A 27,167-nucleotide genomic window follows, 5' to 3' on the forward strand; every position below is an offset into this window, starting at 1 on the left:
TGACCTAGAGGTACCCATTCGTGGCTTGGCTTTGATCAGGCTCTTGCTGCATGGGTCAATAAGCACAAGAACGGGAAGGAGGTTCACGTGAATCAAACCATTGAATCAATCAACCGAATGAAATACTCATTAAGTGGGCGCTGGATGGGTAGATAGAGCAGGGGTGGCATGGGCAAGCGGCTGGAGCTGTGCACATCTGCAATCCACAGCCTTGGTAATGCCAGAGTAGTAACCTGCCATTATTGGGTGCACAGATGTTGTTCAACAACAAGATAGCTCAGCGAGCGAAATGCTTGCCCTAAAACATGTAATCAGCCTGCCTCACACATGCTCTAAAGCTGACAGCGCCGACTATAATTAGATAACAATACAATCCTACCAATGTAATGCTCCAAGGATGACCCTGCAAGCACGCGGACACATACACTACCTCCCCGACCCCCCTCCTCTGCAATTCACACCATCCTCGTGATTTCTCCAGGAGTGATGTCAGGGGCGTCCAGGAATAGTCTCCAATTGAGTTTCCACATTTGTTGGCCGGGCATTTGGCCAGTAGTCTTGTGGATTTGGATCTTTGACCAGGTTCTCAGGATTTGAGAGATGGGGCTGGGGGGGCTGTGGAGTGATTATGAGGCTCTTTGACCAGGTTATCAGGATTTGAGAGATGGGGTTGGGGGGCTGTGGAGTGATTCAGGTGGGCCTAGCCTCCGTTAACTTTCTGTTGCTAGCATCTCGCTGCCTGCAATTCTGAATGAGGGCCCATACACAGGCCCCAGGACTCTGCTTAGAGAAGAAATTGAAGGGGAAGTGGAAGGGTAAAGGATTCTTTTTTTCCTGTGGAAAAATTGTTAGGTGTGGGGGGGAGGGGAAAATGCACTATGTGTACAGTGCACTTGACAGCTAACATAAGCAGAGACCAACAGAGACTGCTTCGTCCCGGGTTTGAGGAGAGCTGCTGTTCTGGTTGACTGCCAACCAGAATACAGGCCATCTTTAATGTAATGTGCCACTGTGTGCTCCTGCTTCACATCACCAGGTCACGGTTAATGCAGCTTTGAACCTCCTTCTGCCCTTCTTCCTCTTAGCCTCTTACCTTTGTCCCCTCTTGCGTCAAGAGCACTCTAAAAAAAGCATGAGCGGATGACCACATCCTCCTCCTTCCTTAGCTGTGTGAGAGATTTAATAAGTGACCTTTACTAATTGCTTTGATGTAGTTCCAATTGTACATTGCGACCCTTGTGTTCTTGGCCTCACTTACATAGAATAGGCAGACTACACTCCAAAGCTGTAAGTGTGACTTCCCTTGGGTGGTATGGACCACCAATAAGAAGAAGCCCAGCAGTGATGGGTGGCAAGCTGCACTTTACACCTGTCAACTCACCGGTAGGGCAACAGGCATCACCATGCTTGCACAGGGGTACACCCAGACAAACATGGCCCCGACACCAAACTCCACCAGATACAAATGCCACATTTGCATTATAAACCCAAGAAAGAATGTGGAAAACACCTGGGACAAGAGCAAGATTTTGTTGGTCTTATGCTAGCTCTTTTTTTGAGACGGACATCATTGTCCCTACCTGAGTGCTGGGGTATGTAAGGGTTGTGGGGGCACCAAGGAACACCTCCTACCTCCAAGGAGGGGCTCACAGGCCCTGCCTGAGTACTGGCAGGGTAGACAGTCACACAGCTCAAGTTGAGACATTTCCAGCCAGCAGTTATGTGTACCTCAGAATCGTAAAAAGCACTGCTGGGCCCTTTCGTCTCGCTTGCAAGAAGGAACAAGATGTATTCCTGTAATCCCACTTCGCCTAGATTGTACTGTCCTGTGGAAATATGTACTGCCCACCTCAGCAGCAGATCAATACTTCCTCATAGGGCACATGGTGTCTTACTTTAACGTAAACCATCCCAGTGACTTTTATTGTGCTGGGAAATGCACCCAGTAAGTCAAACCAGACTGGAATTATACATTAACAAAATCTCAGCAGAAGGAGACCAATGCATTGTGCTCTTTCGAAATACACCTATGGTAAATGGAAAGGGGACAGATAAAACCAATGAGGGCTCCTTCCTGTTTTGCATAAAATCAAAGAGCATTTTGTGAACAAAAACAATGACTACAGAACCTCATATATGAAAGGTATGACTGTGACAAAAGGATTGTATGTTTGATTCACCAAGTACTTAATATGCACTGCGCTTTGTGTTTGTTTACTTTTTCACAAGACTAACCCTAACATTCAAATGTTTGTGTCCATCAACCATATATACTAATTAGGACAGCCTATAGGACAGCCTATGGGGCACATCATCCTTTAGGATGGGGAAGCACCTGCGTGGGTCCGCCCACGCATCTGATAATTAAGAAGAAGACAGCCTATGGATTCGAGTTTGTTAATGAAATAGCTGTGACATCTGTCACTCCATTGGCATCTTTGCGCTGCCTTCTTGTTTCTGGAGAATTTCAGATGAGAAGGGGTTGGGTCTTTGTGTCAGCATGCTCCGTCTCAAATGCACATGCATCCTTAGAGAATTACATGTTAAAAAAAGATGCTCACTCACTATTGTCTTCAAATACAATTGTAACAGCGGACACATCCCAGAAAAACTCTAAAAAAAAATGTGTGACTGCATAGATTGACTCCTTAACTGTGTCTTAGGGTACATTACACGGTCAACAAGTGGGCTGTGGAGTAGGCATGAGCAGCAAGTCATTGATTCTGAGTTTGTTGGATGATCATTGTAGAGTGGTCGGGTGGCAGTGGTGCCAGCCTGCTGATACCACTCGACCTGCCAGCAGAATTTGACACTGATGAACTGTGGCTTGAAGCTCATCCTGTTTGATCAGCAGTGAGCAGTCAGTGAACCTTTATCCTGATTGATCTTCTGAAGGCCAACTGGTTTGTGGTAATCCAGGAGGGTATTTGCTGCCTCCACCCATTTTTGAGATTCATGGCCCTTGCCTCATCTTACATTGAATCTTTTGATTGTCTTCTTAATATGCACACCAAGCATACCAAACCCTCCTCCATTGGGTCGAGGATACGCGTGCAGGCACCACCAACTTTTGCAGATCTTTTAAGTTCATTTGTAGATGGGTGCGTTGTAGTATCTTAAAAAAAACTGCAAGAGATAGGGGTTTTAGCTTCATCCCATCCTGTTCATCATGATGCAAGCAAGGCATACCAACCAGACTGTATGGACTCTGGCCCTTTCCCAGATAAGTTGGTTAAATCTTTGGGTTCGAAACTAGGTTTGTCCGTCTCTTTGTGATCTCACATATCCAGTGTCGATCAACTCAAGCAATTGCTCTGCACAGTACACATTTCTCTTTTTCTGTCCCGGTGACAGTGCCAAACAGCCTACATTTTTCATGATTACAGTACAGTTATTCTCTTTATCGATGACTACCTACAGATGTGCACCACGTCCCAAATCCCAATGCATAGCTCCTCCTCTTATTGAAGTCCATAGACTACATCACACCACCTGTGGCCACACCCCAATGGCTCATAGTGAAAAACAGATGTGCACAAATCCATTTGAATAATTTATAAGGTTGTTTATTCCCAGTGGCCATTTTTCATAACCAGCAGACTGCGTCCACATGCTTGCTCTTGCCTTCTTATACTTTTTGCTACAGGATTTCTCACTGTTCCCACCTTTAAAGGTGTTTTCATGGGTGGCAGATCTTTCTTCTATCTAGGGAATCACAACTTTGGAATGATCTCCTAGACCCCCTTGTCTGGCTGATCATCCTTGTCTCATTTAGTGAAATAGTTGTTCACAGGAATCAAAGGGCATACCCAAAACAAAAAGACTAGCCTTGCGCCAGGGTGTTACATACAAAAAGGCCTTTAATGCAATGGGTCTGAGAAGGGGTTAGAGTTACTGTTGACAGAGGGAGCTCAGCACAAGTTGGCACTAGCCGAAGGCCATGACTTTTGGGTCCTATGGAAACCTATAGTTGGAACAGGTACAGTGGCCATGACGGAAAGCCATGGCTAGTGGGATCTAAAGAAACCTATACATCTATTGGTGCAACATGGACAGTTGGCACTGCCAAAGGTCATGGCCACTGGCCATTGCCAAGGGCCATGGCTAGTGGGCCCTAAGGAAACCTGTAGTTGGAACAGGTACAGTGGCCATGGCCGAAGGCCATGGCTAGTGGGCCCTAAAGAAACCTATTGGTGGAACATGCACAGTGGGAACTGCCGAAGGTGGTGGCCACAGGCTAGTGGGCCCTAAGGAAACCTATAGGCAGAACAGATACTGGGGCCACGGTTGATGGCCACGGATAGCGGGCCCTAAAGAAACCTAGAAACTTATTGGTGCAACATGGACAGCGGGCATAGCCAAAGGCCGTGTCCATTGGCCATGGCCAAAGGCTATGGCTAGTGGGCCATAAGGAAACCTGTAAGTGGAAGAGGTACAGTCGCCTGGGGCAATGGTCATGGCTAGTGCACCCTAAAGAAACCTATTGGTGGAACATGCACAGTGGGCACTACTGAAGGTGGTGGCCACAGGCTAGTGGGCCCTAAGGAAACCCATAGGTGGAACAGGTACTGGGGCCATGGCCGAAACCCATGACTAGTGGACCCTAAAGAAACCTAGAAACGAATTGGTGCAACATGGACATTGGGCACTGCCAAAGGCCCTGGTCACTGGCCCTTGTCAAAGGCCATGGCTAGTGGGCCCTAAGGAAACCTTTAGGTGGAACAGGTACAGTGGCCACGGCCGTAGGCCATGGCTAGTGGGCCCTAAGGAAACCTGTAGTTGGAACAGGTACAGTGGGAATCTAGAAACCTATTGGTGCAACATGGACAGTGGGCGTGGCACTGGTGCACTTATATAGATGCACTTTCTTTATGGACCTTTGCGCTTTACTAAAGTGCACTCATATAGATGCACTTTCTTTATGGACCTTTTCGTTTTACTAAACAAAATGAATTCCATCAAAATCACTGACAGAAACGAAGCAAAGAGGCTGTATTTTAATCATCTGCCTATAGTTAGTTGTGGCATAACCCTGATGCTACTCCTAAATAGAACAGATAATGTAGGCCCGATTTGCGCCGCACTGGCCTGCTTTCCAATGAGAGAAGGATGATTTATGGAGAAATACTCTGGGGCAGCATTGTTAAGTGTCTTCGTCGTCCCCCCCCACAACCCCCCTCCCTCCCCACTGCACCATCCCCATGCTTCCGTATACATGCAGGTTGCCTGCAAACATTCACTGCATGAATGCCACCAGTGGGTCAAAGGTCTCCCTTGTTGGTTGGTTTGGTGTGGGTGCGTGCCGCTGAACTGTGGTCAGGCGGGGTAATTTGTTGCTCGGAAAGTTGGTCAGGCGGAGCAGTGGTTCAGGGCGCGAGCCGTGTGGTGAATGGCGCCATTGGCTGTGCCAGTAGTATTTGCTTTGCCATGTCATCGTGCTTCAGACGGGGGTAATGCGAGCAGTGATGTGGGAACAGAATGACATGCAAAATATGCCTTCATATATTCTCTATATCGGATAATTGATGTGCAAAGTCGGCAGGGGGTGGATTGTGTTTTGCCCAATTGAATGCATGAACAGAGTCCGAGTTTCCTTATATAAGTAATAAGTAAACAAATATTGGCAAAGCCAAAAGTGTTTGCCTGGCTTTTGTATGAGCAATGGAAAACGGGTCTGCGAGGTGCAACAGAAAAGGACGCAAAACAAGAAGCAGTGCAGAGGGAGGGAAAGACGGTGCGAGGAGTGTGTCTAAGAGGGCTTTGTAAGCAAGGTTGTGGCAGGGTTTTTTCAAGCCCAAGGCAACAAAAATGTGGTGAGGTTCTGCAAATAAATTCTCCCTTTGTTTTTTGTGTGAAGCGCATAGATGTTGGTGATGCGCTCTGGATGCAGTCTTGCTGTTGGTCCAATGCACTTAGCATCAAAAAGGTTTGTAGGGTAAATCTGGAGGGTGAACACACTCAAAATCTCACAATGATCATGGTCACCCAACATATGTCTCCTTCCACCAGTATCAAGGGTCATAAACCATGAGCCTATTTTGCACACTCTGGTCAGATGGAATCTGTGCACATTGCTGCTAATGTGAGCTGCAGTTGGCTATTCCATTGCAATACCCCCTTTAGGACGCCTTCCTGTGTTTTGGCTTTCTCTAATGTCCTATGTACGCAATGGTACAACAACTGGAGAGTAGTGTTTGTCTTCATGGGCCAGACTTCATAGGCCAGGCAGACTGATGTCCCAGATCCAGACATGCTTATATAGAACTAGATAAATTTTCTGAAACCTATCATGTGCAAAAATAATCCACATTTTGAAGTCACTGTAATATAGGTTTTCACAAATCCAGGTATAATAGTTGGTTTAATATCATATTTATCCTCCTTTTTCTAAGCTCTGTAACAAAAAGGTGTCATTACTATCAAATTTAACAGTACTTAATTTGTCAACCTCAGAAGGATGAAGGGCGCATTCAGCCCTGCTGAAATATGAACTTGGAAAGTACAGACTGGCATATGTCACATGTCAGAGTTGAGCTTTTACATCTCTTTTGCTCTGTACTCCAGGAGGTTGCTGCTGTGGATCGTTGTTGGCTGGTGGATTTATCTGTCTGTCCAAAATCCTGCAGTTGTATCCATGGATTAGGAAATCAGATAACAGAGATTTTATGTTTTTAACCCGTTCCCTTGAGTCTCAACATATTATGTTGTACCTTATCTTTTTCACACCAGGTTCACAAGCCAAAGAGCCGAAACATGACTAATGGTTCCCCCTCCTTATTGGCCTTTTAGGAGCACAGTACTGAACATGTGACCAACAGCCTGAATAATTTTCTAAACACAATTGTCTAACAAGTGACTGGCTGAGTTTCCTATCTCAAGCTTAAAAGTAGGTGGGCATGGTGTCCATGCAATTGACCATATCTAAAACATACCATCATTCAGTAAGGTTGCACATGCTATGACTGACACTACCCCATTCCTTTGTGCTTCTCTGGGAGCATCCCAGCAAAGTTATTTTCTCTGGCTTGATGCATGTTGTTGTCTGTGCCCCACTTAAATCTTTGTGGCAGGAATGGGCGTGGGGAACCTCTGAAGTGTAGGGCTCCTTGTGAAGGAAACCAATCATAAAAAGACACAAACTGATAAGATTTTCCAGAGGGGAATCCTTGAGCTGTTTCGCTATTCCAAAAGCCTCATTCATCCTATGCCTGAAGTAATCTGAAGATTATGAAAGCTTGCGTTATGGTTAAGTTGTCCTATCAAAAACCTGTGCACTTCACTAAAAAACCTATTGAAACGTGCCATTATGGTTCAAAGTAAAACCGAAAAACCCCTGTAATTCGCCAGTTATGGTAGGCTAAGCAACCATAACTGGCCGCACCATTGTGCACTACTAACACTAACACCCAGAACATCAAAGAAATCATCACAAATGTTATTGATGACATCACTGATGACATGACATGTGTAGCCCCTTCGTTTTTGCTCACTGCCACATCTAGGCTAGGTGGTTTTATTTACTGACAGTCGGAAAGGTAACTTTCAAAAGTTATTACATTTATAGATATTGCTGTTCTCACATAAGCTTACAAAAGTTTCCTTACATTTTAATCGCATCTTATGATGTACATATGTAGGGGAAGAAGTAGGCCCGAAAGAAAGCTATAATTTTTGTGCGTGAATACAATCATGTACATTATAAACAGTTGCTAAAGATACTGGCTCTTGTTTGCTTACTGTACTCTCCATATATAAGCCCCATATTTGTATACATTGTGGTCTATTTATGTTTTGTGTGCATTACTAGAAATATGAAGTAAGTGATGCATTATTAGCAACTTAGTACATGTTTCACACACCAGAAGAGTCTGATACAGAAGTATTCACCGTTTTATTGTACAACTTTGTAAAGTGCAAATGTAAAGTGGAATTTTCTTTAGAATACTATATTGTGTGATGAAGTATGTAGTTTAGTACACAAGTCCCGATAACCCCTGATATGTTGTTGCCAACATTGCATTCACAACCCCTTGTCTGAAAAGTAAATATACATGTGATGTCATCAGTGATGTCATCAATGTCATTTGTGATGTGTTCTTTGATGTTCTGGGTGTTAGTGTTAGTAGTGCACAATGGTGCGGCCAGTTATGGTTGCTTAGCCTACCATAACTGCCGAATTTCAGGGGTTTTTCGGTTTTACTTTGAACCATAATGGCACGTTTGAATAGGTTTTTTAGTGAAGTGCATAGGATTTTGGTAGGGCAACTTAACCATAACGTCCCCTTAGCAAAGTTTTTTTTAGTGAATTGTACGGATTTTTAGTAGGTCAACTTAACGGTAACATCCCTTTAACAAAATGTTTATTGTAACTGAATTTCATAGATTTTCTAAAGGGGAACCTAATCATAGCATCGCGTTAATAAAGTTTTTCTGCTGAATATACACTATCATCATGTGATCTTGGGAGATATGTAGTATAATTTGATTACTTTATAAACATATAACGTAGACCACACACAACCTCCTTGCTATCGCTATTGTGAAGGCACGGACTGAGCGCCTGTCTGCGGAGGGACGCGGACGAGGTCATCACTACCAAAACAGTCAGGGGCCATCTGAAATTGTACTATTGTGTTATACAAAAAATGTTCAACTTTGAAAAAGGACACATAAAGACAGTATAATTACTAGTAAATAAATAGGGAAACCTAAACTTCTGAAACAAAAACCATGAATTTAATGACCATGTAGAATGAAATGGATTGTACCATAAAAACAGAAAGTATGACTCCAACGTAAGTACCTCACAGAAACTCTGTAGGCAGGACCGACAGTAGACGCACGCACTTCAACAAAGACGAATTACAGAAAAAAAGTAAGTTAACTTCATTTTTCTTATATGAGTGTGTACTTTTTTTGGTATGAGGGGCAGAAAAAATAATTTCTTTCTGTTCTTTTGATACAGAAATGTGCAGTACTTTGGAGTGGCTGGAGAAGAATTTTACGCATGGGGAAATGTCCGAAGATAGCAACAGTAATGGTACACAGTGCTCTGTGCATGAGCAAAATAATGTTCAGTATTTTATGGGCATTTAACATATATATATTTATTTGTAGCAAACCAGGAAAAAAAGAAGAAGCCAACAAAGGACACAGAGGAAGACAAGTTGAAAAGGATAGAACTTAAAATGGACACACTGAATGACAATTTGAATAGTTTAAGGGAATTTGTGGAAGAATTTGTCAGAGGAAAAATATGTTATCAATGTTCTACCTGTACCTGCCCCCCATGCTCCATTCCCTAGTGAACCGTCCCCAAACCTTCAAAAATAGACATTTTGATGAAACATCCATCCCTTCTTCCCCACACAAATCATCTCCTCACAATAAGCCTGTGTTAAACCATAATTCCTCTATATCCGTGTCAGTGTCTGCATCCCCCTGTGTTTCTGTTGATTAAAGTGCGTGTAGTTTTTTAGGAAGTTGTTGTATATTTGTTGTTGAATACGGGGTTGAGAATTTTTTGTGAACGGCGCGCCTGTTCGAGCTAGCCGTAAGCAATACAATGTGGATGTTCTAACGGCAATACACCTTACCCTACCAATGTAAACCAAGATGGAACTGGTCTTAGAATGCACCATCTGTGTAAGTTGTGTGTAAAGGAACAGAATGGGGCGTGCTAGGGACATTATACCTCTCCGTACGACTCACAGACGAGATAAAACATGTTCCTAGAACATACTAGGTGGGTGGGATGTATATAAATGAGCCAAAGTGGAAGTGTCCTAAGGACACTATATCTGTCCGTATCGTCCGCAGCAAGATGGAACCGTCTGTAGAACAGGCGCAGTGGCTGGCATGTTCGTTATCAAACATTATCAAACAAAATGGAGGTGTCCTAAGGACACTGGACCTGTCCTTACAGTCATCAGATCAGGTACGCACATGCGCAGTACACCCATAAGTACTGCGAACATCCTGCCTGTCCCTAACTTGTGTCACACATTTAATTACTTGCAGGACCCGAACACTGTCCATAGAACACTAGTGCGCACGTTTGTCAGTCTGCATTTGCTGTCGTGCGGGCATGCTTTTTCCTTGCGGATGTGTTTAGGACGTCATCATGTGACCGCACCCAGGCTGAGCGTGTGGACTAATTTGCGCACTTTGTCTGCTTCCGCAACATCGCAAAATACCTTACACATACATGGGAAATTATTTTTCAGTATAAAATCAATGTTTGACATTTCCCATACAATAGCTCCACCTGTGAATGTGTCGTTTACAATTTTTGCAGCGCTTTCCAGCGAGCAATATGGTCACAAGCCGCATCCTTCGACCCCTATAAATGGCCACACCCCCGAGCTCATCTTCATTGTGCTTCTGGTTATAGCAGTTAGAGTTGTGCTGCCTTTACTACTGTAGCAACCATTTAGCAAATAATCCTTATGGCATCCATGGCTGCTGTTGCTGCATTAGCCTCAGCACCACCCCCAAACCCTCCACCGCCACCACCTCCCCAAGGGCCTGCAGAGGGATATACGGGTGAGGATCTAGAGATCGAGGAAGAAGAGGAAGAAGAGAATGAGGTGGAGGAACTCCGCACTACAAACACACGCCGGGAGTCGTGGGTGTGGCAGTCGTTTTCCATTTGTGGGAACGTACCGAAAGCACGTGCAAACCTGGTCAAGTGCAACCAGTGCCAGTTGGTGCTGAGTCACGGGAGACCTGGTGCGTACAGCTTTGGTACGACAACCATGAAGCGACATCTAACGTCGCTCCACAGTGCGGACATTCGCACGGTGGTGCCATGTGAAGTACGTAGTAGATTGAGTTCCTCCACAGCATCCTCCGTGTCCGATCCTCTCACCACAAGAGACACACCTGTGAGGCAGCACATTCCTGCAGCTGCCTCACAAGCCATTTGCGATGCTGTTGACCCTTACCTTTCGAGGGTCACAATATTGTGTGTGTGAAAAGAGCCTTTCGTTGGTGTTGTGTATGCTTCAAAAACTGTAGGTTGGAAAAAACGGATTGCCAAATAGGTGACTATGATTCCCAAAAAAAGTTGCAATGCATGTTGTACATTGCGAAGAAAGAAAAATTTGATTGCCAGCATATGTGAGATGGACTCCGTCTCTGCGAAATATGAAAGAGCTGTGAAATAAAATGTATTCATTTTGGAATGAGGACAAGCCAACATCTCTTAGAAAGGCACAAACAGCCTTATTCCCATTATGCCTCGTTTTCTCCATTTGTGGGCCAAATGCAGATGAACACAACAACTTTTGTCTTTGTGCAATACGGGAAAAAACTATTTGGCAATATGGAAACATGTCCATGACTTATGCAAGTCCTTCCTTCATTGCAAATTGCAAAGAAATGCCAGAAACATGGCCTAAACTATTTCCTCCGCAATTAATGATAAGTATATCAGAATGACGCTCTGTCTGTAAAGTAGTGCAGAGAGGCACCAAGTCCAACCACCTTATTCCGTGCATGCCATGCCAGTGCAATTCCACATGAAGAAATCCAAGATCTGCAGATAGACCACAACTTTCTGCATGCACCTTCAACCAATGTATCCATGAGTCTCCCAAAATCCAGATAATCTGTTTTCGAGCACATAGAGCCATGGCTGTCTGGTCTCCTGTCAGGGAAAAGACGTTCTGACTAAATTTCTCCATACAGAACACACCCACTGACCTTTACTGACCAATCCCTACCTTCGCACATTCTCATTTGTATGAGTCTCCAACCCAAAATCCCCGTTGATAATAGGCGCTGCCTGCAAACTACCGCCATGTTCGCGGACACGTACAGGAGCAGAGTGTGACGACTGTACATTTAAATATTATTCCTCTTTTCTCCTTGAAGGTGAGCTCTGAAAAGAGCTGTTTCTTTTTTTTTTGGCAGATGCCTTACAGACACCTGTTAATTTTTTATTTTCTTTAAATAATTTTTGTTCTTACTTTACTCCTACAACCATTACAGAACCTTCTCTAAAGCAAGCCTCACATTCCAAAAGAACATGGCATTTCCCAAAGAAGATAACGCAACACCATCTGCTTCAAAATAAGCCGCATTACTGGGAACAATGTTCTCGTGGCTGCAGAAAAACATACCAGCACGTAACATGAAAGCATGCATGCCACGATTAATGTTACACCTCCCAATACGTTGATCAGGACAGAAAACAGAACTATTGTCCCATTTTCCTCTAGGCAGTAACCCAGAAAAAATAAATTTCACAGTTGGAAAGATGTTCATAACTGCTTCAACCACCTGTTCCAAATCTTTCAACAAAGTATGTGAACTCACGTAGTCCAAATGGCAAGCACTGTAGTGGTCATCGTTCGCAATTCGGTGCAAACTTGCAGAAGTGCCGCAACATTGCGATCAGTCTCAGCGCTCCACACCACCTCCACTCCTCTCACATCAAAATGATGTGCCACATGCCTACTTTCGGCATACAGCTGTAAAGCTGTAAAAATATCTCCAAGGACCAAAACCCTGACCCTCTGCGCCTCAGCCATCTTCAGTATACGCACCGTCTTTCAACACAAAGCCACAATGTGAACATCTGATTGGCTGATGCCCACAGTCCCCTTTCCATGCTCGATTTGCTGTAGATACCCGTATGTGACACGCCCTACCCGCGGACAAGCGTTGTCTACGTGCGGCACGTAACTTTTAGCCAGTCCTTCTACCCTTTCCACATCACTCGCGATTCCATTTCCTCATTGGACACAGCTAAGCAGTCACACAACCATCCACCAATCACATTAACCATCCCTACATCTAACTCTGTCATCAGAATTTTGCACTTCAAATGTACTATTGATCAATGTGAATGCAAGTCGGATATCATTGCAAAGCACCTACTTCAAAAACTACTGTGCAAGTGTCACGGATTTCTACGTACAGCTCCATCCATGCGCACATGCATGCATATAAACTACAGGTATGCATATTTTACTCAAAGAACATGTGCAACCCTTATGATTTTATTGAAACAAATTAATACCACTAAATCTGCATAGTCAATACATACCAAGGGTCGTCCTTTAAGTACAAAAAGTCCGATTTTTCATTGACAAACCGCACTACTTCTTACTGTCTCCCGCATAACCTATACATACGTTAGAACCACCCCTATTTAGTAGGAAACTCGATTTTCCATTAGAAAATGGCACAATTTTGTACTGTGTACCGTCTACATAAATGCTACTTCCAATGCGATCGTATGAGGAAAAGTAAACGCTCCCAATTGCTGTGGTGACATCTCCCTTCAAGGGTCTCCCGATTTTTCGAAATCTTACTTATAATATGAAAGTACAGAATTCTTCCCCATTTACTATAATGACCTATCGCTTACAAACCTCTCTGCTATCGATAACACAGCTTAAAAGAAACAAGACCTTTTCGTAACCTAAAAAGTGCATGCATTTCTGAAGCATGTGCAATTGACAGACTGCAAGTGACATAGAAAGGCAGCACATAGAGAATTGAAATGCACACATGCACTGTGTTGAAATATCAAAGAAGATTACTCTGACGAAAAATTTAAAATTCATGTGTACTGTAACATCACAGCTTTAAACACACAAAGTTACTAACGTCTTCTTTTTACAATCGCAGTGAAGACTACTCTCCTGAAAATCAACAGCATCTACACTGCAAATGACATATACGAAGAAACCTGGTCATTCTGCAAAAAAAAGTAAGTACAGTACGACCTTTATATTCTAACTATTCCTCAAACAGACTGTGTGGGTTATGTATTTAATTTGCGCACCAAAGCAAACAGTGATTTCTGAACCATTCAACCCACAAATCGCCATTTACTAAACAGAGAATAACAGGCAGAATGACTTACAAATCCCTGTATGTTTGGGACTCAAATAACATACAAATCCCTTAGAATGTTAGCACTAGAAAACAAATAGCTCTTTCAATTTTATGCCAGTACGTTCACTATTAATGCTTCTCCTCACCACTAGCCCACTTTTTACTCTCATCTGAAGCACATTATAGTAGTATGCAAACAGAAAAGTAGACTTACCAATTTATTGTAAGAGGCCAAAGCACATTCACACACCACCACAAAGAGCTTGCCCATCACACTCATGCATGCAAGCACACAGCACACATACATTGTACAACAGACCAAACCATGCCTTCTTTTTTTCAACAGACCCCAAAAAATGCCTACCAAAAAGCAAGTCCGTAGAAAGGAACGCAGAAGTAGAGCAAATAAAAGTAAAGGTTTCCAACCTAAGTATCCATCTGCAGGAGAGTTTGTAGAGAACGTTGGAACAATACAGCTAATACATTCTTTACCAAAACAAAGGAAGCCTCAACTACCGAAACTTTATTTCCTGCAACAAAATGTGGCACGAAGCACAAAACTCTTCACAAAAATCGGCTACCAGTACTGCTAACAATGCTCCTATTAATCCTGATATAGTAACAAGAACCTATTGTAAAAAAAATATTTTTGCAAAAATGTTTCGCCACAGAGTCCTTCAGAATCTAATAAGAAGAGGACTGAAATCATCCTCACCCCTTAAAACCTGGCATAGAAAAATAATCCTACAAGCTCTCATGCACAGTGCAATCATTCTCAAAAGGAAATTGTTTATATTAGTGTTAAATAGAATGAAACCACTAACAAAACTAAGTACCAAACTGCAAAAGAAACTTATCAATGAACGCAATGTGAACAAAAATAACTTCTTACATATTTGTGGAGGTGAATAGAGTCACACAACAACCACAGAACCATATTTACCATATATACAAACAAAATCAAACAAACACAATTGCCATCCATAGCAGTGGGTGAGGGTATGAAAAAATCAATAATAGCACCATGGAACAAGAAACACTGCTTAGAAAAGTATCCCCTGAAAACTCAGAATTACCTCTCGATTCGACTGAACCAGACCATCCAGTATACAAATGGCCGTGCACATCAATGTGTGCCATTCCTAACAAATCTTTCAAATCTTTACGTCAGTTCCTCAATCAGTATGTGAAAGGTAAAGACAAAATTAAAATGAAAGTGCTGCAAAATATGGATACCTGTCCAGTGCGCAAATACACAGGACTACAAGGACATTCATTAGCCTGCATTTCTGGACCTATTTGCAAAAGCACCTTCCATGATATCAAAAGGATATCAATACATCATTCAAATGTAAGAAATCTAGTGTATAAAATATACTATGCTAAAAGTCCAGCTTCAGAATTAGCCAATTTAAATAACACTCTTCTGCATGGTACACCCAAGTATCTACAAGAAGAAATTGACCGTATCCAGAGAAAATATTTTTGAAGTGAAAGTCACTTCCAAAATGCAATAGTTTTAGAACAGACTACCAACATTTCTGCACATAGCAACCTTCTATTGCAAACATACAAAAAAGAAATACTAAAATTTAAAAGTGCATCGGCTGAAATAGCAAACCATGTGTGTGTGTGTGTGTTGCCGCAGAACGTTTACCATCTGAACACAAAAAATGTATACAAAATAGAAGACAATGAAGATTCCAAATGGTTTGAATTAGCTCTCTACCTTTTAGCTGAAACAAATATGAAATAAGTGAACCCCTAATATGTTGTAGTTACTGCACTACAAAACTAGACAACAACCAATGTCCTTCACGTGCTATCACAAATAATTTGGAACTGTTCCCACTACCAGGAACCCTGCAACAACTCAATTTGTACAAGAGCATCATAATTCAAACAGTTCACCCATTTCAAGCAATTATACACCTTCACCCAAAAACAGCAAAAAATACCTCCCTCTGAATTGGTGAAAGGCATTTGTGGCAAGGTAGTTTATTTGCCATTAGATCTTACAGAAAATGTACACACTCTAGGAGTGCAACGTTCAATAGAGCATTCTTTAATTGTCTTGGTAAATGGTATACCAACCAAAGACAAAATAATTCGGCAACAACTGGTGGACTTACATAAAGTTAGACAATCCTTGCAATATCTAAAAGACAATAACGAATACTACAAGGAAATAAATATTGAAGAAAGCTTAAGGGAAACAACTGAAATAATTGAAGAGTCATCAGAAATTGGACAATTCGAACTTCTGGCTGGATCGTGCTGCAGTGTCCACTCTTTTGGACCAGTACACAATTCATCCATTGCATTCCAATGAAAGCATATATGATGCACTAGAAACTTACCAAATGCGACAAACCAAAGGTTCACCAATGAGCATATGGGAAAACAGTATAGAAGCACGTGCTTTCCACTGCTATTTCCTACTGGCAAAGGTGGAAGATACGATGATAGACCCACTCAGATTACGGCATCAGAATACCGCTCATTACGAATGTATTCGCAAGATCCCAGGTTTAGACAAAATGTGTAATACATATTCCACCTCCTCTTTGAAAGTGAACTAGCAACCCTATGTTACGGAGTTGCACACATTTTGAAATCTGTAACCCACTTTCAAAATATGTCAGCTACGCAATTAATACAAAATGTACAAGAAAAAGATGAGGGTTTACAGTCAAGTATAACAAATTTGTTTGCAAACATGTGTGGTACAAAAGAATACTGGTTCCGATGACACAGAAACGTACGTTGTATGAACAGAAACCTTGGACCATCGACTTGGTTTGTTACACTAAGTTGTGCAGAATATGCTTGGGAAGATTTATCTATATCAAACAACAACAAAACCAACATCCTTTTATTAACACCTGGAGAACTTTGCTCTCTAGATCCAGTTAATGTATCAAGATATTTCAATCATTGCTTCATTGCTATGCTACACTTTATTTGCAATAAAACTGTTCCTCCCCTCGGAGAAGTGCAGCACTTCTTTGGGGGAAAAGAATACCAAGCGAGAGGAGCACCACATATTCACATGATGTTATGGATCAAAGGTGCACCTAAATTTGGTCACAACAGTGATGCCACTGTTTTGCAGTTCATCCAAAAATATGTCACTTGTGAAATCCCTTCACAACGGACACTTAGTGACCTGCACAGGCATATTTTACAATTTCAAAGACACAAATGTGGCAAATATTGTCACCGCAAATACAAAATCAAAGGGAAATACTCCACCAAATGCCGGTTTGGTTTCCCTAGACCAGTTACAGAAACAGGTGAAGTGAAAAACGTCATGTCTTCAGTTCGACATAGTGTGAGAGGTAAATCACCTAAGAACACGTACTACATAAAAAGAACCGAAGAAAGTAAATATATATATATATCAATGATTACAATGCAATCATTGCCCTCTTACGGAATGCAAACATAGATGTGCAGTACATTGCAGACATTTCCACTGCTGTTGCACGATATGTTACAGCCTACTTAACAAAAGCAGAAACAACAGAGCTTCAAGACCTCTGGGATGACTTATCATCAGACAAAACACTATCTCAGAAATTGTACAGCCTAGGCATAAAAATGCTCTCTCATAGAGAATGTGGCACCTATGAAGTGGCAGATCATTTAACTGGTACTGCTTTGTACGGAAAATCAGAAAACATAGTATGGTTACGTCTTGGTCCTGCTAAATCTAGAAAAAGAGTTCTGAAATCATATGAGGACATAGAAACAATTGCCAGAAATGATACCAACAGCCAAGACATTTTAAAAAACAATTTACTGGACACATACTATCCGAACAGGAGTAGCACTTTGGAAAGCATGTGTCTATACGACATAGCTCAAAACTTTGCATACAAAAACAATATAAAACCCGATGAAAGCAAAGGCAGATATAGAGTCACAGATTGTGAAGGCAGTTTAGTGAAACTTACAAAATGAAGCTTAATTAATCAAGTTAAATTGTCATTAAAAACTCCGCAACAGAAAGAATTATATTATTTGTCTCTGCTACAACTTTTTAAACCATGGAGAAAAGAGGAAGAGATACTAGATAACTATGACTGCTATGAAGATGCTTTCAAAGCAAATGAAAGCACTATCACCGATGTGAACTTCACGCAGTACAAAGCAATGTTGCACAATGAACAGCAACACGAAGAAGAACTTCAGGCCCAACTAGATAAAGAATATTCCGACAGTAGTCAACCTTCTGTAACAGGAATTCAAGAACCAGTAGGACAGCCACTAATAGCAAATGAGGCAGAATTAGCTATGACAGAAGTGGAAAACACCATGTGTGACTATCAAGAAAATATAGAAGACTTAACTGTACAACAAGCAAAACTTAACAAAGATCAGCGCACCATTTTTGAAGACGTAGCAAAACAAATTGCACATGGTGTACAACACGAAAATAAAGAATGTACCTGCCAAAATTACAAACCAATACTGCTGTACGTCAGTGGTGAAGCTGGCTCAGGAAAAACATTCTTAATCAAAATCATCAGCAAGTTCCTTCGGCAATTGACAAACAACAAACTGCCAGCTGTTGTAACTGCCCCCACAGGTTTAGCTGCCTACAACATAGGCTGTGTCACTTTACATGGATTACTACTTCTTCCTGTAGAACACCAAAACAAATTAGACTACTACAAACTTTCTGCAGAGTTTGCAATAGAACTACGCAGAGTATTAAAGCAAATGAAAATGCTACTAATAGATGAAGTGAGCATGGTCTCCAACCTAATGTTGGCTTTGATTCACCCCAGATTGCAAGAAGTACTTAAAACAAACTATTAAGAACTCTTTGCAGGGAAACACATTATCGTTTTCGGAGATCTTCTACAATTGACACCAGTGAAAGGTGAACCTATTTTTAAAACCGTAGGACACAACTCTGCTGTAAAACTGTTGGCAGCATAGGAAATATCAACCTTTGGCAACATTTCCAATACAGAGAATTAACAGAAAACATGCGGCAATCTGCAGATCTCACTTATGCCAACATCCTAAAAAGTATTAGAGTTGGTGTACTATCTCAGGAAGCACAAGCAAAATTGAAAAACTGGCACATTCATGCACTTTATGGCAATAATGCATGTGCTACTGATGTTATGTAACAATTAGTGCACAAAAATGTCAGTTGTATGGCCTTAATGCCAACTCTTGCAAGCTGTGTCAAATTCAATGAAACAATGTTAAATAAATAAATGCAACCAATAATTGAAATTTGCACCACAGACAAACTAGACATACATGGTATGACACTACCCATGTGTGAGCAAGCTACAACAAGACTAAGTAGTTTAGAAAATTCAATATCCAACACAGCTGGGTTGGAAAAAATATTAAAATTATCCTTAAATTGTAGAGTAATGCTTAAACGTAACCTTGACGTGGAGCAAGGGCTAGTTAATGGAGCACTGGGTACAGTTGTTGGCTTTCAATCATGCCCACATGACAACAACATTCAGTTTGTCAATATTCGCTTTGACAAACTTTGAGAAGTGAAAAGGATAGAGCGCTCAACTGCTCAATTCCTTCTGTTCAAAGACATGTATGTACGTAGAGAACAATTTTCTATAACTCTTGCATATGCAGTCACCATTCATAAATCCCAAGGTCTTACCCTAGACAAAGCATTAATATATATATAGGAAACACGGTCTTTAAAGAAGGCATGAGCTACGTAGCACTATGACGCTTACGTACAATTGACGGTCTATTTCTAATCAACTTTGATGCAAATAAAGTGACCGCTGATATTCCTTGCATTTTGGAATACAATAGACTGCCTTCACTATACAGCGCCCATCTGAAACAATATCCTGTTCCAGAAAAATTAAAACGTAGTAAAAGAAAACTAATTCAATTAGAAATGCAACAGAATATGACAGCAAATCCTTCAAAGAAAACAAAAGGAAACGTTCCATCAATTACCACAAGCAAAGAAGAACCTATTAGGGAAAGTAAACCAGGTACTTCTTCAAAGAAGGAAGAGAAACTCCGAAAAAAGCACTCTGATACGGAACTAGCTGGTCCATTCAAATTTTCAAATGAAAGTTGCTATGCAAATGTAGCAATGAATATTCTATTTAAATTGCCACCAATGGTTAACAATATTTACTTACACAGTACAGACCAATTGTGTTTGCAAATGTTAGTCCAAGATAGAAATGCAACAAACAATCCTGACAACGTGTACAGTGTTTACGGAATAATACAAGAATTGGACTACTGTGCTGGAATGGTGAAATTCATTATAAACACACAGGAAGTTCCACAAGAATTTCTAATGTACTTACTACAAGTACTGGAAAACAAAAGCAAATGCATAAATGAAATCTTCCAGATTTCATACATGTGGAAACATACATGCACTCTCTGTAGCAATGTCATACAGGAACAAATCCCAAATGAGCGATTTGTGTATGTATCCATACCTTATTGTGAATCCATTCCATTTCACCAACTGGTACAGAATGCAAACCATGCCAGATTATGTACTATGTGCAATTTAGACAATCGCTCCACCTTACTGATACAAACTCATAGTAAGTACATAATACTTATGCTGCTACGTTATGATGCAGATGGTACGAAAAACAACTGGAGGCTGACCGGATTCACACACGGTCAAGTGTCACTGGGAAAGAAAACCTTTACAACAGTAGGTATAATCTACCATGCAGGAGCTACAACCAATGCAGGGCACTACACTGCATACATTAAAAAGAAATGTGGATGGGTGGAATGTAATGATAGCACCATTACTCTGAAGCAGAGATTGCCAGCTAATCTTACAAATGCGTATTTAATCTTCTTAAAGCCAAAATGTAATGACTAATGTGTACTTCAACATTACCAAAAAATTAAGTGAAAGCCTACATACAGTTAGAATACGCCAACAGGTATCTGCCCAAGAGTGTATAACAACAACACAGGGAAATAAATACCACAGAAGCATAACAACAAATGCACAGTTTGAATACGCCAACAGGTATCTAACTACTGTTAAAAATAGCAACAAAGCATCAAGCATAACATTAATCAGAAAGAAGAAGGAAACACTCAAAGAAAGCATAGAAACAGTTTGAAGCATAGCAAATCTTCGGCCATGCACCAAAGACTGCAGATCCTCCCCACAACCACTTGAGTGATGTGCGGTAGTAGGGGTGCAGCGATAGTTGTGGTATGCTTCAGTAGTTCTGGCCAGAGGCTAGAGTCCTACCTGTATATCCATAGATATTACAATTTATGGGTATGCAGGGGCTTATTCCTCCAGTGCTTATAACTTTGTTCTTAGGTGCAAGGCCTGTGGCCATGCAGCCAAAACTGTACACACTCCCCACAAGCATCTAATCGATATTCAATACTACAGGTGTATCCATGGATGTGACATGCTGCGGTGGTTGTGGCCAGGGCCTACAGACTTGAAAGTATGGCCTTCGGCCTTCGGCCATGCATCCAAGACTCTAGGCCCTGGCCACAACCATTGCAGCATGTCACACCCATGGCGGTATACTAATCAATAGTACACCCATAGGAACAAATAATGTAATAACGACATGTACTCAATTTCAATGTTCGTTAACACCACGGGTGTCCTTACAACAGGTTGAAGGGGCCTGTGCACAGCACGGACTGAAATAATACCCCTATTAAAACTCTCATTTTCTGTGAGTGATGTGCACTACCATAGGCGTTGTGGCAAGGGCCTAAAGTCTTAGATGTATGTCCATACATATTTCAATGTATGGGTATGAAGTGGTTTATAGCTCCAATGCGTATAACTTTATTCTGGGGCACATGACCTTCGGCCATGCAGCCAAGTCTATACACACTCTCCACAACCATTTGACCCATAAGCAATACTACAGTTCTATCAATTTCTGTAATATCCTGCGGTGGTTGTGGCCAGGGCCTAGAGGCTTGGAAGTATGGCTTACGGCCTACAGCCATGCTCCCAAGACTCTAGGCCCTGGCCACAACCACTGCAGCATATTACACCCATGTGCAATTATAAATGAGTGACACACACATACAATGAAAGATTATAAGCATAGCATGCACTCATTTTGTACCCAGGACTCTAGGCCCTGCCCACACCTACCAGATACATAATCGAATATGTGGGTGTGATGTATGAATGAGATATCCTACACTGCTTGTGGGGAGGGTCTGCACTCTTCCGTGTATGGCCTACAGCCTTCAGCCATGCATCCAAAACTGAAAGTCCTGCCAACAACTACCGCACTATGTAAAATCCAACATGTGTTCTCATGCACCAAAGACTGCAGATCCTCCCCACAACCACCTGAGTGATGTGCGGTAGTAGGGGTGCAGCGATAGTTGTGGTATGCTTCAGTGGTTCTGGCCAGAGGCTAGACTCCTACCTGTATATCCATAGATATTACAATTTATGGGTGTGCAGGGGCTTATACCTCCAGTGCTTATAACTTTGTTCTTGGGTGCAAGCTTCCTAGGTGGGAATTGACAAAGGACAAGTCAACACTCTCCTCAGCCTTGTATGTCCATCTTAAAGGACAGTATGAGTGAAGAAGCTAGGAGTAGTGCATTAACAAGCATCTACTGACATCCGCCTTAAAGGGCATTTTCGAGCCAGTCGAGCCCCTTCAGCTGCAACCTACTGCACTGCTGACTGTTACGCCGCAGTCACTAAAGCTGTCTGAGATACCTCAACCAGTGCTTCAGAACCTCCAAACAGCACTGAGACGATTCCTTTCCCTGAGCCGCCATGTAGGCCATCCTGCAGCTGTATGTCCAGCTTTGCTCGCCCAACTGCCTGCCGTCTGATACCTGCAGCTGTCTCCCATTTTGAACTATGTTGCAGAAGCTACAAAGCACCCTATAACTGACCAAGAAATCCTACAAGCACCAAGAATGCCTACAGCACAATGTACATTGTGGTTCTGTCCCCCCTGGTCCTTCTCCGAAGGACCCTAGTGATATTTTATGACCTATTGCTCCTTTTGTATTGAAACCAAGTAGCCTTGAACTATTGCAATTAATCACTATACCAACTACCCTCCTATCAGTATCCAGAGTGCACACCTTTTCCTTCTTTGAAACGGCCTGTCTTCTGCATTCCTCTACAGGGTGGGTTATAGTTTGTAGTGTGCTAGAACTATATGTTGTGACAATAATAAAGTAGATATTGTATACAACCTTGACTGGACAGTCCTTATCATCATTGAGGGGTAATTGAATTTTTGCTGTGTTGCAACTAAACAATGATCCACAACTTTTCAGTGATAAGTCTGCCATTTCGTCCACGTTACCAGAATTGGACAAGACGGTTTATACTTTGCTTGTGTTTCCAATCTGTTCAGATCCTTTCTGGTGTACTAGAGTTGTTGGGCTGATTGACGGTTTAGAAGCTGATATTCATCGCTGCACCACTGGTGTCCCAGAAGTTGATTAGTCACAACCCGTTTCCACAACCCCCCTGAAATATAACTCCTGGACACACCACTGTTCTTTTTCAAAGCCATCTGGTGGTCATGACCCACATCACAGAAACAGCTTCAAAATAATTTCTCTGGGCATGTTTGTGATGCTGGAAATGCATTGGAGGGACAGGACCTCCCTGTCCTTGTCCTGTAGTCCTTTTTCATGTGTGTTCTGTATTGTTCTCTGCCCAGGAGTCCATGTGGGACTCCTGGCAGTGCAGTTCTTCCTGTTTTTGGTTTGGTGTACAGACCCATGGGATATCCTTATGGCACCCATGGGTGGGGGTACAACCCTGTGCCCCTAGTGTATGTTTTTGGGCATGTGTGTGTGGCCCACAGAGCAGGTTATGGGCTGGTGGCAGCTCCATGCTGAATTTGACAGGTGCTCTGAGTATCCTCCATTTTGGGGATACCCAGGCCCTGCCATTGGAATCAGTTGATTCCTGATAGGAAACAAGATGGCCCCTGTGGCCTCTTGCTTTCTATTGCCTGTTATCTTGTTTTCCCAAAGTCCTGGGAAGCCCTGACTCTGTCCCTTCCCCCTGACTGGCTGTTGGGTGGGAGTTCCATATATGGTGTTGTTGTGTAGTCCAGGCCAGACTGGCTGGAGCCTTCCCAGTGACTGTATGTTGTGGGTACACCCTGTGGGTACACCCTCTGGGTGGGACCTGGGTGAATGGAGTGTGTGACTTCATGTTGTGGATGTCTGGTTTCTGGTGTTTGACACAATGACTGAGACAGACCTGCCCGAAACTGGTATGAATGCAGTGTGTAGTGTTTAATGGCTGGGTACTTGTCCCAATACACATTCCTTGTTTTGAGTGTCTGACTGGCTGCTGAATGCCCTTCTGAGTGATTGGTTGCCTGAGTGTGACCCAGCAGAATGAATGGGAGATCAACTAGTATATCTGGGGGCCTCCCACTGCTAGAAATCATTCAGAAGCTGGAGTTGAAACTAACATTAACATTTAAACTAAACTAACATTTAAACTGATGCTGAACCTCGAATCTGAAGAAGAAGGTTGACGGCTGCCTCCCATTCGTCGATATACAAAAGCCGAAAGCCGTCGAGACTGATCCAAGAGAGGAACTGTTTGGGTGCCCCCTTCCCTTGCTCCGAGGGACCATCGAGCACCGCTAACCTTCGCCAAAGCTCCCTGGAAGTCAGACCCATGACAGGCTGCCGACTGGAGACGGGGACCGCCGAGGAGAATGAAAATAAGCACCGGACATTCTGTCCACTGCCGTTGACCAGGGTTCGCAGGTTCGCATAACCACTGGAGGCCCATCGAAGCTGTGTTGCCCAGAAGAGGGGACCGCTTGATGCCGTGCCATCGATGACCGGAGCCGCACGCTCCTTTGCCTAAGACTTTTGATTCACGGATGCGCTCATCCGCACCGCCGCCCACCTTATCCCACCAGAGAAGGCCAGGCCATCGACGCGCCGAGGAGCATCCGCCGGTGGGTTTCCCACCACCCAACCACTGTAGAGACGCCGGACTACTCGACGCCCTTGCTGGGCCACAGTTCTTCACAATCTCTTTGCGGTTCTGACCTAACAACATCGAGGTGCTCTGCACGCCTCTTCCTTGCAGGACGTCTTCGAATCATCGTTGACGAGCACCGCTGGGACCTAAGCAGCCGCCTCAACGCCAAGTTCACTTTCTTTGAGGGATCTCGACGATCCGTGGCTCCTGCTTTAAAGGGAGCTGCTCAAGAAGGATCCATCGACGACTCGTCATCGAAATCTGCTATTCCAGGTACATTGGGATGGTAGATACATTATAGAAGGAAATAAGACTTATAGAACAATATATGGACTGGACTTGTGATATATCTTTACTTTACAGGTTGCCCCGGTGGGGGGATCTCCACACAGAACTGTGTCTAGGTAACAGGGCCAGTATTCTGCCAATTGTTCTAACCAACTGCTTTCCTCCTATAGCTATTGTTGGTTACCTTTATTAAGTGGTTTGTGTGACATTTAACCAGAGTACAGTTGATGCACTTTAATTAAATCTGATAATAATTGTGGTACCACTTAGAACTGTATATATTTGCCTTTGTAGATTTACTGAGCACAAAGTAAGTTATTGTGATTGTGTATATAACCTTGAACCTTAATTATATAAAGACTGTTTTAACTAATACAGTGTGTGGACATTCCTTTGTGGGGGCTTGGAGACTACACTGTACCTAAGAACCAGCCTGCATCACCTCCTGAGAAGCTAGGCCCTGATTGCTCATCCATTGCTACCAACAATAGAGAATCTTGGCTGGGGTCCTCTGTGCATCTCCTCTACCATATAGAGAGCAGGAGTACAGACCCCTCCAGTCTTTACAATGTTTCCTCCTGAAAACTGGATAATGCCGTTATGGGGCGAGGGAGAATAACAAACAGGAATAAGGCCAGCTATCATGCAGGAAGCGTGCTATCCAGGTCGATCAAGCAAGATGCAGAGAGTCTAGGTAGCAGGGAGATGATCTCTGTGTGCATAACACAACCAAGAAAGGTGTCCAAAGAAAGCCACAGTCACATTCCTTTTGTAGCATTTCTCCACCCTGCCCTGTTTCTCCTGGAGGGTGATGAGAGTGCTTAATGGACAAGACGGTGAACAATAGCCATACATCATCAACATGTTAACACTTATCATTGAATGTATCCAATCGAAAACCGGATACATCCAAAAGGTAGATGCTAGCGAATGCACTCTGCTGTCAAGGGGGTGACAATAGGGCCCACTGTGAGGCCCTTGAGCGAGTGAGGCTTCGAGCAGTTAGTCCCCACTAGCACCCCTCCATGGCCGCCCTGCTTGTAAGCAACAAAGCAATGGCAATGGGCAAGGGAAAGAGATGCAGCAAGTAGCATGGCAAAGGCGGGCGGAAAGGAGTGAAGCTTGTGGGGTAGTGACGGCAGATGTATGTGCATGGAGAGAGAGCATAGTACAGTGGGCAAGGGGGGAATGTCGGGCTGCAGGTGCCTAACAGTGCTGCACCCTATGGCACCCTGAGAATGGCTTCATCATAATAAAACAAAGGGTAATCTTCTCACACTAAATACATCCTCCACTCCCACTAAAAGCTAAATAGCCAGGCCTGGCAGGGAAAATACCCCCAGAGGGGGGAGATAGGAGACTGCAAGAATTCCAAAACATGCCATGCCAGGAGAAACCTCCCCTGGAGGGACAAGAAGAGACACCAGAAAGGGAACTCCAGAGGCAGTAAAGTTGTAGCAGCCCACCTAGAGAAAGAATGCCCCACACCACAGCTTTCCCAGAGAGAGAAGACACCACACTTCAGAAACACAACCCTTGAACCCTTGAGCCAGAAGCACCTAGCAAGAGATAAAGCATTCCTATTCTTGTGGTTCAGGGTTCTAATCCGAGTGCGATTTATTTATTTACAGGAGGAGCAATGGTCTTTTGATCACAAAAGCACGTACAATAGATAAGAAATCAGATTTGACAGGAAATAGTGAGCATCTTACAATGGGGTGAGTTAGGGGGACATTCATAGAATAAGGACAACAAACACTGCATTTTTTAAGTGCACGTTGGTGGTATAGCCAGCTGTGCTCGGGATGCGATGGCTCAGAAGGTCAATATATATACTGCAGAGATGTGCCACCCAAGCAGGTTACCGGTCCCAATCTTGGCGAAATAGGACAGTGGCTAAATGCGACTATTGCAGAGCACTGTGTGTCCCCTAGACATAGGGGAAGTATATTCATGACCTCTGACGAGATTTGGGGTGCACAAAGTTGGGGGGAATTGGTGTGGAGTGGGTTGTTCGTTTTCCACATCCAATGGCAAATAT

Source organism: Ambystoma mexicanum, chromosome 5q, assembly GCF_040938575.1.
Source record: "Ambystoma mexicanum isolate Mex_15411 chromosome 5q, UKY_AmexF1_1, whole genome shotgun sequence".
NCBI classification, from domain to species: domain Eukaryota; kingdom Metazoa; phylum Chordata; class Amphibia; order Caudata; family Ambystomatidae; genus Ambystoma; species Ambystoma mexicanum.